The 15,107-nt window shown below is 36.8% G+C and overlaps 1 protein-coding gene across 3 annotated transcripts in view; it reads left to right on the top strand.

Moving 5' to 3' along the window:
* Positions 1-15,107, top strand: part of DLC1 (DLC1 Rho GTPase activating protein) — a 424,683-nt gene that overhangs the window by 306,210 nt on the left and 103,366 nt on the right. The gene's annotated exons all lie outside the window — the stretch shown is intronic.

Genomic DNA, 15,107 nt, shown 5'->3' with positions numbered 1-15,107 from the left:
GAGGCAAATGTTGCAGGAGCTCTCAGGAAGACTACCAAAAGGAAGGGACCCTTCAGTGGGCCTTGGAATGCGGGCAGGTCCCAGTAGGTACAGGGATGGGGCAAAGAGATCAAGATAGCATTACCGGTCAGGAGGAGTGTAGCCAGTAGTAGGAACTAGAAATGGATTTGAGCAAAGAGTGTGTCATAAAAGAAGCAGCAGCAACTAGAGAATGGTTTAGAATTCAGATTTGGTCTCTAACCCTTTTTATTCTACTTGGCAGCTGAGCGGCTCTGAGCAGATCACTTGACCTTTCTGAAATTCAGTGTAACCCTCTGTTGATGGGGATAATTGTAATCAAATGAGATCCTCTGTGTACAAACAATTGTGTAACTGAAAATACAAAGTATTGTTGTTAACTTTATCATTGTGGTTGTTACCAGATTGAGTTGGTTCCAGAGTGTGAGGACTTTGAAAGCCCAGCAAGGAGAGGGGGTTGGATCTCTGGGACCATCTGGAGCAGGAAAGCCGTTAGAGGGGAGTGATGTTGTGGAAGGTTCACTTGGATACGGTGTGCAGGGAAGATGGGAGCAGGGAGGGAGTATAGTGAGGAAAATCATCTAGGACACCTTTCCAGGGAAACAGCGTGGGTGGTTGACAAGTGCTACAGGGGAGGCAGCTGGTGGAAGGCACTGTGCCACCATGTTCCAGGCAGCTGCCTCCCCTGTGGACGCTCATCCACAGCCTGGTGGCAGTAAAGTGACTTGAGCAGCTCTTCCAGGGGCACGCAGAGGGATAAGTCATGGCTCTTGTAGAAGTGGACGGAAAACGAGGCAGGTCCCTCCATGACCTTATGCACTAGTCCTAAGTGTTGAGTGAAAACTACATGTGGTTTCTAAGACTGAGTGTTTAGTATTTTATCATCAACGTGGAACTCTATGAAAATGTGGGTTCTGAATTTACCCTGAGCTTTGTCTCACCTTCAACAGCACTACCATGGTAATATTTCCTGAAGCTTTCCTGTAAAGGAATGCATTTTCATAGTTCTTTGAGGTTTAATTTTCCCACGTTTATTACTTCAAATTCTCCCAGCCTGGCACCAAGACAGAAAATTTCCGATATTAATTATTTTTTAAAATAATTTATTTTCTAAGACATTTGGGTGATGGCCAGCAGTTTTACTGTCACAAGAATGTAGAGAATGTGGGCTCCATTAGCATGTAAGCTTCCAAAGGGCAGGGATTTGGGGTTGTTTTGTTCACAGCCTTAATGTTAGTGCTTAGAACAGTGCCCGGCACATGATAGCACTCAATAAATTATTTGTCGAATGAGTGAGAGAATGTCCGAATGAACAAGAAGCATACGTGGTTTGTGGACTCTTCCTAGACGGTTGTGTGATTGATGGAGTGCTGTGTGCCTCTGGGGTGCTGGGTATGACAGTATCTGACCCCCAGTCATGAACTGAGACTGTTATCGAAGCTGTCTCACTGAGACCCATCTATTGTCACTCATTCATGGCCACAAGCACTCAAATCAAGTGTTTTCTCCTCTCCTTTTTACCTCCTCTGGAACCTAGCAGAGGTAAATCAGTAAAGTTGGAAGTGGAGGAAGATAAGAGCACAAAGGGATCAAATCCCACCCCCACCCCGGCCCCCCGGAAGTGGAATTGGTTTGTCTCCCTACACCTTACCCCAAGAGTGGCCTTTCCATGTTCCCGAAGAAGAAAACATCCCAGGGGAGGGTGTGCATCTGGCAGGATGGTTGCACTCCAGTCAACTCGACTGCTACAGAAATAAGGGCTCTTCAGTAAGACTTGACAGTACGCCAGTTCTGCCAATGATAAGAGAAGCCCGAAACACCAACAAATCACCACACACCACTGGCCATGTTTCCCAATGTAGGGCTGCAAGGCCACCAAACAAAACAAATAGGACAGCTACCCTCAAAGCTTGCCAACGTCGTTCTGAAAATGTAAAAAAAAAAAAAAAAAATAGCTTTCCTAAGAAACTATTATAACAACGGAAGAACACTGAATAGGTCATTTACAGGTGCCCTACAGAGTTAAGAGGTCCCTCATTGGCACATTTTCCATCCTTGTTAGCCATTTTCCTTGTCGTGAATATCATTTCTTCACTTTCCACATCAGCTTGCAAGGTGTTCCTTATGATACTTGAAGTCTTCGTTTGGTAGGAGGGAAGCCCAAGGATATTTTACTCAAAATATATCTTCTTATAAAGGAAAGCAAGCAAACAAAAAGGTATTTATTCTGATATGCATTGAATTATCAAATTCTCATTAAACATTGGTCTGAGATTTTACTGCACCATTGGGGCCTTACTACAGACATAGTAAGGCTCCTAAAAGGTGAGATTTCATCATTGAGGAGTTCAGGAGAGGAAGGAATCTACCACGGGGTTTCTCTTCACCAGAAATGGAAGTCCCTCCAGTTTCAGAATTGATTCTTGGGAAAAGCCAACTTTACTAGGTTTCTTCTTTAATGCCATGTCCTTGAAGATAGTATATTCTTGGGTTTAAAACCAATAATTTTCCAACATCTTCCCAAGTTGAAATTTACGTTTTCTGAAAATCTGGAGTCCTGATAAATTCAGTGAGACCTCCCTTTTCAATCTTTATATAGAAATATAGAAGTATAGGGGCACCTGGGTGGCTCAGTTGGTTAAGCGTCTGCCTTTGACTCAGGTCATGATCCCAGGGTCCTGGGATCGAGCCCCGCATCGGGGCTGAGCAGAGAGCTCGCTTCTCTCTCTTCCTCTGCCCTTCCTCCCACTTGTGCTTGCTTGCTCTCTCTCTCTCAAATAAAATCTTAAAAAAAAAAAAAAGGAAATATAGAAGTATGTGTTGTTAGGTGTACATATTTCAAGATTATAAAGTGTATCCAAGATTGGAATAGTGTCCTGGAAGGAGTGTAGTTGCACGACTGTGAGCCTGTGTGCAGTGGGCATGGGTGTATGTAGGTGTGGTCACTTTGCATTCCTGAGCTACCTGTAGCCAATAATCATTCCTGAGGAAAATTGTGTTTTTAAGTTCATTATTAAGGCATTTGTAATGTTGATGATATCATGCAGAGTTGGGTTGGGGTTTTTTTTTAAGACTTTATTTATTTGAGAGAAAGAAACAGATAGAGCATGAGCAGGGGTCAGGGAAAGGGAGAAGCAGGCTCCCTGCTGAGCAGGGAGCTGGACATGGGGCTGGACCCCGGGACCCTGGATCATAACCCAAGCCGAAGGCAGACACTTAACTGACTGAGCCACCAGAATGTCTTGTGCAGCGTCGTTATTAAAAGTCTTTCACCTTGGGAGCGACTGGGTGGCTCAGTCATTAAGCGTCTGCCTTTGGCTCAGGTCATGATCCCAGGGTCCTGGGATCGAGCCCCACATCAGGCTTCCTGCTTGGTGGGAAGCCTGCTTCTCCCTCTCCCACTCCCCCTGTTTGTGTTCCTGCTCTCGCTATCTCTCTCTCTGTCAAATAAATAAATAAAATCTTTAAAAAAATAAAAAATTTAAAAAATTAAAGTCTTTCATCTTGTCTCTGAGTGTGACTAAAGAGAAGGGCAATAAATTAATACAATTAATGTAAATAAATGTTATTTGTAAATGTGAAATTACAAATAAATTGTAGCTGTTAAACTCCTACTCCATTAAACACCTCTTCTTGAAACTCAAAGATTTAAAAAGAAAGTAGAAGCCATTTTAAAAAAATCTCTACTATAGCAAATAGAAAGCTACACAAATAAAAATCAGAACGATGTCCTAGAATAAAGCAAATGTTGATCAGGTCAAATGAAAATGAGCCAAGTCCCCGAATTAGAAAAAAAACCATTTGGTCAAATGGAAAACATTTCTGGACTTCTGTCTTTCAGACCTGCCTGCCTCCCAAGCTGTTATATGGTGATATTGAAAATATTTCACGTATCACAGAGATAACACAAGGATGAAAGGCATGTTTGAAGTTCTTGAAACTATTCTGAGAAAGCTACTTGAGAAAACATAAGCACCGTCAATAATACCATAAGTGCTGTCCATCATTAAAACCAGGCAATCACTTTTCATCCATTTCCTCTTTCTCTGATAGTATTTTTTGACATTAAAATATCACATTATAATGAACATTTTCTTAAAGCAGTCTTCTTTTGTAAAATGAGTGCCAAAAGCAATACCAAAACCAAATCCTCATAAACCAACACAAGCAGAAAATACGGTCGTAGGAAGACAACAAACATGGATTCATTCATTCATTCATTCAATCAGTCATTCATATCAAGATGTGGCAGGCAGAGACATAATAACCACGGCAGGTCTAGGGGAGGATTGGGATACAGACAGGGATAGAGGCAACTCTGGAAGCTTGGGAGGCCAGCATGGCTGATCATCTTATATGAACAAAATAAAAAGAATGCTGTTTATTCTGTTATTCAGCAGAGATGGAGGTCTTTGTAATATTAATTTAAATTCTCCATAAAGTGTTTACGTATTTATACTGCAGTTTGTTTAAACTGGAGTCACTGGCTATCTCTTGGGTATCAGGCATGGTCCCAGCTGTTTGTAGGAATGGCTTTTCTGTGCTGTGTTAAAGTCCTGGTTATGATTTACGTAACCTCACTGTTGATCAGCTTTAGTTGGCAACATACGATGTGTCTGGTCTATTAAGTTTCCTTTCTAGAATGCTGATATACACAATACATAGGATCATTTTATGTACGGAGACTTCCTGTAGCTATACCGAAAAAAAAAAAGGACTCCTCGGTTTAGGGGTTTCTTTTGTTTTCTTTTCCTTTCTTTTCTTTTTAATGCCAGCCTACCTTTTTATTTCTGTTATATAGCCATCATGCTGTAACTAATAGTTTCAGTTACAAGGAACTAGAAAAAAAGAAATTGACATTTCCCTACCAATCGTGATGCGGTATTATTATATTATCTATCACAGGCAGAGGGAACATGACTAGTATTTGTTGATAACTAATATAGTAGCTCACAATGAGTTTTAGAAAGCAGATCAATATTTATCTTAAAAGTTCCCTGAAGAAGATATTGCTCTCCTTCTCTTACCTTTTATCCCCTTCACTATTTTTTGCTTGGTAGTTATAAGTCTGTAAGAAGGAGAAAGCTAAGACTCCATTCATTGCAAAGTACTATTATATTCGTACAGATGAAATGACCTAGAATAAATAGATTACTTAAGGCCTATATGCAGATCTTCAGACTAGAGAAAGATTTAAAAGCAGCAAGAATGACAAATGCTTTATGTAGTTATCATTTTGAAGATAATGAAGGCATAAACCAATTTATTCAAAAGATGTCAAAATACATGTTTAACTACCAAACCACTAAAAGGTGGAAAACTTAAAGTGGTTCTGTTGAACAACCTGGTACCAAATAACAAATGAGAACCATCTGCCTTGCAATATCAAGGTATCAATTTCCTTCTTTCCAAAAGTCAGAGAAAGAGCATTTCCAAAACTGATTTAACATGGCAAATGAATTTGCAGATATGGCTTTGAAATATGGATCTCTATCTTAGATCAAATCCTGTTTTTTCTGCTCACCTTATGTCCCTTATAATTTATTAGCAGGCTTAGTGTATTTTGATTTATTTATTCTTCTGAAGTTTTGCCTCCATTAAATATTATAATCCTGTTGACAGTTTTCAGTGCTGTAATCTTTGATCTGCTCCTTTAATGAATATTTTTGTATTACTAAAACAATATGTAAAAGTAGCCAGGATGGGGGAGAGGGACATTTGCTTAGGACAGAGGAACAGGAGAGAAAAGTGGGAATACGCTGTGTTTTGTTAACTGTTTTTAAAAAGAAAATAAAGGCAAGAAATTAGCAAGCAATCAATAATGACAGATGGGCAACAAGTTTGCTGTTCCTTCCTTACTCTTCCTGTAGCATTTAACTATAGAAACTTGAAAGGAAGAAACACACACACACACACACACATACACATTTCCTCCCTACCCTCTACCCCCCAAAACACACTAAAATTTATCAACTGTAATCTTTGCATTTGAAAGCCCATAATTGCTTTTAATTCATTGCCTTAGACTTCCCATCCCCATATTTAACATTTATAGGATTTTGTTATTTTTTTTTTTCTATCTTCTTCTATGGTATTTCTGTGAGCAGTAGCACATTATATAATCTCAAATAACCTTTAATTTTGTTGTCAGAGAGCCTCCTGGGCAGAAGTCATCTAGCTCTTGAGTGAGTTTAGCCAACTACCCAACATCTGTATCTCATCATGACTTTATTGTTCTCTACTTACAGTTGCATATTCAGTAACTCTCCTGAAGGACTAGGGGAAAATTATATACAATTTTTATATATAAATTTATATATAATTTGGGGGGAAATTATATACAATTGTGGAAATTAAGACTGCATGCACTCATAAAAAACTTTAGGTACTCTTCGTAGATATTCTACAGATATCTCTAGAAAGGACTGACTATTCACAGATATACACACATACATTAATATATATCAAATAAAAAGTCAGAGCCTTTCTAAACAGGTAGTTCCCAGCCCCCCCACTACCTCCCAAAACATTTTTTTTCCAAGGGAGTATTTTCGCTTTAGAATTTACAGGCTTTAGAAAAAATAATTAGAAAAATAGAAGTCCTCAGTGACCCTTAACATTCTTTTTATTTTCATATTCTTTAACATTGCTTATATTCCTTAACATCAAAATAAGATATTATATGAAATATAATTAATACAAACCATATAAATGGCATTCTCAAAACTTCAGCTCTGAATAATGAATATTAGACAATTAGTTTTTCTTTTTTCATAGGTTTTTATGATCTTCCCCCATCATCAACTCCTCCAGGTTTTAAGGAAATACTTACAACACTATCTTGCTTCTTTATATTTTTATTAGGCATACTAAAATGGATGTGTGTGTGTGTGTGTATGTGTGTAGTCCTATTCATATGTCCATTGTTTTTTTAATTTTGTAACTCAGTCCCTAAATCTCTATTCCAAAGTCATGACTCATGATTGATCTGAAACTCTGAACACTGCAGCAAGGAAACAGAAATTCGATAGAATATCAGATAAGAAGAATTTAAAGTTAGAGAGTCATCACTGTACCTCTGGGCAATTTTAATCCCAAAACCATGCACTGAAGACAGGAAAACTAATTGTACTAGGTTTTTAAAACTGAAACTATGAATCTGAAATGTTTTTGTAAGATTTAATATTCATTTTACTGAAAAAAAGTGATTGATAAGTACTAAAAATTGTGTTTATCTTCACAATGTTCTTTTGAAGACTGACCGGAAGAGGGACCAGGAGGACTCTTGATAACAAAGATCTCTAGTTGTGTTTCTAAATTCAGTCCTTCTTTGCCTAGAAACTCACAGGTGATAAGATATGAATAAGTTTTATGAAATTCATCATAATGCCCATACTTTGAGATTAAATCTCTTGAATTCTGCATGCAAATGTATATATGACCTTATGAAAATCTAACTTCGTTTTTTTATTGTTATGTTAATCACCATACATTACATCATTAGTTTTTGATGTAGTGTTCCATGATTCATTGTTTGCATATAACACCCAGTGCTCCATTCAGTACGTGCCCTCTTTAATACCCATCACCAGGCTAACCCATCCCCCCGCCCCCTCCCCTCTAGAACCCTCAGTTTGTTTCTCAGGGTCCATAGTCTCTCATGGTTCGTCTCCCCCTCCGATTTCCCCCCCTTCATTTTTCCCTTCCTGCTATCTTCTTCTTTTTTTTTTTCCTTAACATATAATGTATTATTTGTTTCAGAGGTACAAATCTAACTTCGTTTTAAATATTTTGGTACTTTAGAAAAACAACAAAACAGCTCAAAAGATATTGTGCAAAATACCAAATACTTTGCACTTTGAACCAAATAGCATATCAACTGATAACTTCTCAGAAGTTGTAACCTACAGTAGTCTCCAAACTTTTTAAATCGAGTATACACATGAGTAAAATATTTTTGTGTACACTATATATTATGTATATTAACATTCTTACACTGTTGGTGGGAATGCAAGCTGGTGCAGCCACTCTGGAAAACAGTATGGAGGTTCCTCAAAAAGTTGAAAATAGAGCTACCCCACGACCCGGCCATTGCACTACTGGGTATTTACCCAAAAGATACAAACATAGTGATCCAAAGGGGCATCTGCACCCCAGTGTTTATAGCAGCCCACAATGGCTAATGTCCACAATAGCCGAACTATGGGAAGAGCCCAGATGTCTGACAGATGAATGGATAAAGAAGATGTGGTGTGTGTGTGTGTGTGTGTGTGTGTATACACACACACACAATGGAATATTACTCAGCCATCAAAAAAATGAAATCTTACCATTTGCAATGATGTGGATGGAAATAGAGGGTATTATGCTAAGCAAAATAAGTCAATCAAAGAAAGCTAATTATCATATGATTTCACTCATATGTGGAACATAAGAAACAAAACAGAGGATCATAGGGAAAGGGAGGGAAAAATAAAATAAGACGAAATCAGAGAAGGAGACAAACCATAAGAAATTCCTAACTATAGGAAACAAACTGAGGGTTGCTGGAGGGGAGGTGGGGGGGGATGGAGTAACTGGGTGATGGGCATTAAGGAGGGCACATGATGTAATGAGCACTGGGTGTTTTATTTAAGACTGATGAATCACTGAACTCTACCTCTGAAACTAGTAATACACTATATGTTAATTAATTGAATTTAAATAAAATAAAAATTTTTAAAAATCATTCATGTATCTCCAAACAGGGTTTCTCAACCTCTGCAGTGTTGGCATTTGGGGCCAGATAACTTGTCATGGGGGCTGTCCTGTGCCTTGTAGGATGTTAAGCAGCATCCGCAGCCTCTACCAGCTACATGTCATCAGCACCTTTCCCTGTTGGAAGGGCTGAAAACATCTCTAGACACTGCCAGATGCCCCCTGGGGGCCAAAGTGTCCCAGTTAAGAACCCCTTCTCTAAATCATTTATGTGTAATTCTATATTAATATGTAAAGCAAACATGAAAGATGTCTATTTTTAAGGTTGAGTAGTGCTGTCCCAAAATATTTTGGTTTCCTATAAATGTTATTAATAATTTTCAGAGACAGAATCGTGACAGAATATGCTTCAAATTGCCTTTTAAATCTTTCTTTAACAAAAGGTAGCATCATGATTCAAACTTCAGTTTATTTCAATACTTGATTTTAAAGGCCATCAGGAGACAAAAAGATGTGTAACTTGTTATTGACAAAATGCAACTTTTTAAGTAAGTCATGATAGAAAATTTTCCATCCAGTCTAACAGTCATCCAAGGGATTCTGTTGAAATTTTACTAATAAATCTCTCCTTTAATGTCTTGGATACAAATAAGAAACTGCATTTTTTATATTTTTAACATGTATGTTTTGAAATTACTGAAGCTCTTCACTTAGAAAAAATTTAGCTGGTGAGAAAACTGTATTAAGATTTTTAATGTTACCTATGGGAGTGTTAATAGGTGGTACATACACATCATTTTCAATAATAAATTCATATAACAATGTGCACATTTCCAAAATATTTTAAGAATGCTTTGTAAATAACACAAGTTGTTGTTTGTCTTCTAAAGCAGTTGCTTCCTCACCCATTGTTCAAATGACACCTTTATCTTGGAGAAACACATTATATATAGAGTTCTGAAAAATGTATGCTCAGTTAACATAGTGACAGCTACTTGTCATCACAGAAATGTCAGCAAATTTGAAGTATTTGCTTTTTGTTAAAGAGAAGTGAGTAACTTATCTTCAGGTTCAGGTTCTTTTTGATGAGATAACCAGTAAGTCGCTGTATGATAAATGGTTTGTCTGGTCACTTCCTACCTCATTTCAAATATGGTAAAGAACTCATTATAGTTTATTAATTTTTAAATTAAAATATAGAATATCAGTGTTGACCTATAGCATTTTGTGCACTTTTGGCTTTGACTTATTTGTTAAAATAGCTCATCTATTAATTTTCCAATGTTGTCTCTGTAAACTTAGCCTAGAATTCTTTCTGTGGTCAAATTAATAGTTTTTCTGCAGAATATTATTTTTATTGAAAGAGTCATTTATTGAGAATATCACCTCATTGGTTTTTCTTTCCTTTAGTGACTCATAATAAAAGTAGGAAGGTAATCATTTATATTCCATCACTGAAACAAAATTTAGCAAATATTATAGTCTGAGACCTGTTAGAAACATCTGTGCTTTCATTTAACTATACCTCCCAAACCTTTTACACTACCTCTTACAAAACTTGTTTCTTCAATCTTTAATGATGTTTACTTTGCATTTGCTACCAGTGTTTACATTAAAAGAATGTATTGTAGCTTGACATCATATTGTTTTTCAAGGATTCTTCTAGCCATTTTTATCTTGGCATGAAGAACAAGTGTTTCCTTAATGTACCTTTTAAGTCATGAGTGAAATTTTTCAAGTGTGGCTTCTAAACTTTTAGCATTAAACATTAGGTTGAGTATCATATAACCATACATCACAGAAGAAATCAAGAGACTGTTTTGGATGTGTAGGCTTAAAATTTCTTGCTAATCATGATGACCTTGTTCTATGCTTACCTGATACCTCAAGGTACATTTTTCCCCCAGGTCAAACTTCACTCTGAAAAATAGTGAATGTATATTAATATTTTCATAATCCTTTTGATAATTTCATGGCAGGGGGGGATGGAGGCAGACATTTTTCCAAATCTGATTAGACTGTCAACACATTAAGAGTTCGTATTAGGAGTTGAAGAAATATCGACTTCTTCCTCTTCACTTTGTATGAACTCAGCAGCGTTGTTTTCAGTCAAATTTCTTTTCAAATGCAATAATATGTCTTTTAGATCCCTTAAGTTTACCAGTGTTTACCCACAGGTAAATTGAAACCTACTTGAAAGCAAATGAGTACCAGAGACTATTAACCCATCCAAGCCATGAAATTCACAATCCTCCCACAGTAGACATGACATGTGGAATAAAGGTGGGAATCAGTGTCAGTCTACATACTAAATAAATATTAGTAATGCCTAAGATCATTTTCTGTTAATAAAAAAACCTGTAAATAGAAGTTATCATATTTTCTGCCCAGACCCCAAGGATCCTCTTGCATTCTCGCTGGGGTGCAAAACTGGGTCTTTCAGGGCCGCTGCCTTAGAATGAGTCTTAGCTACTCTTAGAGGTGCAAATGATGTATATTAGACCACACTGCAGACTGGAATGATCTCTATTTTCCTATCTACAATTAAAACGTGCAGTGCAGTTTGTTTTTGCTAGTGTGACCACCCAATAATGCCATCTGGTCTGTAACAGTTTCATTTTTACATGTGATCACAAAGTGCTCCATTGCAAGGCTGGCCAAGTTCAGGCAGTAGGATCAAGAAGGTGCTAAGAAGCAAGCCAATTAGCATCATAGTTACGGTTACAGTGCAAAATAAAAGGCAGGCGCTTGTACCATTAAGCAGTTGAAAAGGGTTCTGTCCACTTAGTCATAGGTAAAGGCAATGAAGGAATTTGACCACATACATTCTCATAAAATTTTAAAAACAGTTCCCTGGCTGAGTTAATAAATGAATGGAATGGTTCAGAATTTCCAGCCCACGTGTGACAAGTAATTGGTGAAATCAGCAAAATATCTAGTGACCATTTAAAAACCATCTATGTTTTCAGATGATTAAAGTGCAGCATTCTTTTGCCAGGGATTTATTTCTTTTGTAAAGTATCCTACTCATAATGAAATGAAATAACCATGACTTTAGCTTAATAAAATATTTTATTGCTTTTAAATCCTGTGAGGAGATTATATATATATGAATATATATATATTCATATGTAAAAGAGCTGAACTTAGCCTGAAACTGTCTACATCTACAGTCATTTATTTCTGTGTAGAAAGGTTTTTTTTTTAATGTGGAATTTGAGCTTTACCCATATCAATACTAATCAACAGAATACTAAAGCTATCTTTAAAAGTCTGAGGGAAATAGTGTATTTAACCTTAACCTATGTGAGGGGTTCTCATTACCTTGACCTTCAAATAACTGAAAGTAAGTGAGCTTTGTAAAGACATTCACTCATGTCAGAGGTTAGCACTATCCACAGGTTTTGTTTTCCAACCGCCCAGCCCACACAGACCCTATATGTTAGCTCACAGAGCAGAATTTATTAGTTCATGGGTCCATTTGTCCTAATCCTTGAAATTTACTACACCAAATGAAGACTTTGGAATTTTTTCTAGCTTTACCGCAATATTTTCCTTAATAGGAATCTCTTCCCCCTGAGCATTTTTGCCCCTCCAAGCCTCAAGACTCTCTTCAAAGCCATTCCCATGATAGGCACACTACAATGATTCTGTTGACCAAAAGCACATCAAAGACCCAAGAAGTTAATAATGCTTATGAGTATGTGCAAGACTTGTAATGGAGTCTCACTTTAGGGTAATAGCAGAGTCAGGGAAATGAGTCAGCACAAACCATTAACAACTCCCCCAGTGCAGAGATTGGACTTAAAATTCACACGAAACTACAGTTGTTTTCTTATCATGTTATTTCCCATCCATTCTATTTCATTTCCCAAAAGGTTTATTTCATGTAGGGGACAAGAGTCCTATCCCGAAGCTATTTTAAAAGGAATTTCCTCTTCTGCCTATAACCCTGAGGAACACTTGCCTTAAAAAGTAAGAGCCTGTGTTTACAACTGGTACAGATGGAGGGGAAAGATATTCTTAGAATAAAACCGGCAAGAAGAGAGGATGAGACCCCAGCCCACTCTATCATGTCACTTTTGTTCACATATGGCTGACTCATCATTTAGACAGGACCATACACAACCTCCAGCTTTGTTCAACTTCTTCCTTTTCAGAGAAAATTCAATCTTCATTTCACTTTTGGGAATAATCCAAAGTTAGAAACACAAATCCCCAACGCAATTCCAAAACTGATGGAAGGAATCTAGACACTCCTTGTCACCTTTATTTCCCTCCCCTGTTTCTAATTTCATAGTGAATTCCCTAGTCACAATACCGAGGAGAGCCCCGGTATTGTTTGAAAAAAAAAAAATCATCCAAATAAAAATTTTAAAAGTAAGATGGTGATTATTGACACTGGATGCTAAGTTACCTCTAGTAACTTATAACCCAAAATGGAAACCATAGAAACTAGTAACTGAACAACATGTAAGTAAACACAACCTAAATACTATGATGTTACCACCATTTTTGGTTTAAAAAGGACAAAGAAGGATAAAGTGTGTGAGGTGAGTGTTCAGGAGATGAAAAAGAGTGAATCCCACTTTCTTATTAATTTTTCATGAAAGACTGACTCTAAAACTAAAATCTCAAGCTTTCCTTGAAAAAGAGAAGAAATGTAATGTGTTAAAAGGGAGAAGCTTCTGGTTTGATAAGAGTAAAGTCATGGTGTGAGAAGTGAAATGAATGTTGGATGGGTGGATGGATGGATGGATGGATGGATGAATAAGAGTGAAATGAAGAAGAAGCCCAAAGAGCGTGAATGTGACAAGCAGGTTAGGAAATATGAATAAAAGAAGGAAGGTAATTTAAGGTCTGGAAAATAAAGACCCAAGTCATTTGGCCCATGTTCAGAAATGATTTATATACAGCATTCAAGATGTATTTTAGGCAAACTATTAGGAACAAGTAGGTTAGTTGTGTAGAACTATAGACAAGAATGTTCAGAATATATTCTAGATATTTTAGAGACCAAAAAGTGGCATAAGTTGTTTTCTTTCTAAATTGCTAGACTACAATAGGATTTAAATAACTATAATAGTGACTGAATTTTAACCTAATATATTAGGAATTAGAAATTTTTCTTTAGACACATTCTTGGGTCCATTTTAGAGTTCTTGTAGTTGTTAAATATCACCTTCTTAAATATATTTTCTTAATGAAGTTCTTGATTATTATCACAAGGCATAAAATATTTACGAGGCACTTGTTCATGATTTTATTTTGTTTTTATCTGGGTTTTATAGTCAGGTGGTCTTTACAATGTAAACTGTAATGAATATTTTTGTTTCCTTCGTTATTGTTCCACATGTGAGAAGTTCTTAACACAGCTTGACACAACATATTTTACAATTTTATTTTTTCATATCAAAGTTATTTCAAAAGAGAGTGCTGCTTTGGACACTCTGAAATGCAATTCTGAATGCTGCCTACAACCTTGAATGAAGTCCCAAACAAATCAGAAACAAGTTGTTTGGATTTGTTTTCTTTTCTCTTTTTTTTTCCTCAATTGTCAGTTTGCTTTATTATTTGAAAAGTTGGCGGGGGGACCCAAAATAAAAACCCTACTTGTTTCATAATGGCTATCCACATGAAATCCAATGTATTCAATCATCTGAATCAATTCCATCTATCTTCTGTGCTCTGTAATTATAGTTGAGGCTAGAAATGGAGAACCACAGCCAAACCTTGGTCCCGTGGTCTGCATGGTGTCAAAATGGAAGCCAATCTTGTAGACAGTGTTCATGTCCAAAATTCCACTGAGGAGAGAAAACATCAGTGTTTCAGTCTACTTTCATTATGAATATGAATTCCAAAGCCAGACTACCTCTGTATGAATCACGGTTCTGCCACTCTTCAGTTCGGTGACTTCAAGCAAATTATGTAACCATTCAGTACCTCAGTTTCCTTATCTATAAGAGAAAGATAATAATTTGCAATTATTAATAATCTTGTAGGACTTTTACAAGAACTAAATGAATTGATACGTCTAAATCTCTTAGACATTGCCTGGCCAATTATAAGCACTCAATCAATGCAGGCTGTTAGGGTCATTGTTACTTCTCTTAAAATGTTTAATTGCCACAAATTTAATAAACAAAAACATGGTGATATTTATAATAGTTAGCAAAATTGAGCATCATAGCTTCAAAAAGTGGTGACGTAGAATGGAAAAAGCATGAGCTGGGGACAGAAGACCCAGTTTGAAGTTCAAGCTCTAAAACCTATCGGCTCCATGATTTGCTTTTTTACCCATTTCTCTGACCCCTATGTTATCGATAATTCATGAACACATAGAAGTAACATCCTCTTTTCACTGTCTTGTGTGGAAGGCATATATGAAAATA

Source organism: Mirounga angustirostris, unplaced genomic scaffold, assembly GCF_029215605.1.
Source record: "Mirounga angustirostris isolate CCGP_5_RB_7025 unplaced genomic scaffold, mMirAng1.0.hap1 SCAF_2, whole genome shotgun sequence".
Classification (NCBI taxonomy): domain Eukaryota; kingdom Metazoa; phylum Chordata; class Mammalia; order Carnivora; family Phocidae; genus Mirounga; species Mirounga angustirostris.
This window is presented reverse-complemented; position numbering and strand designations above follow the sequence as displayed.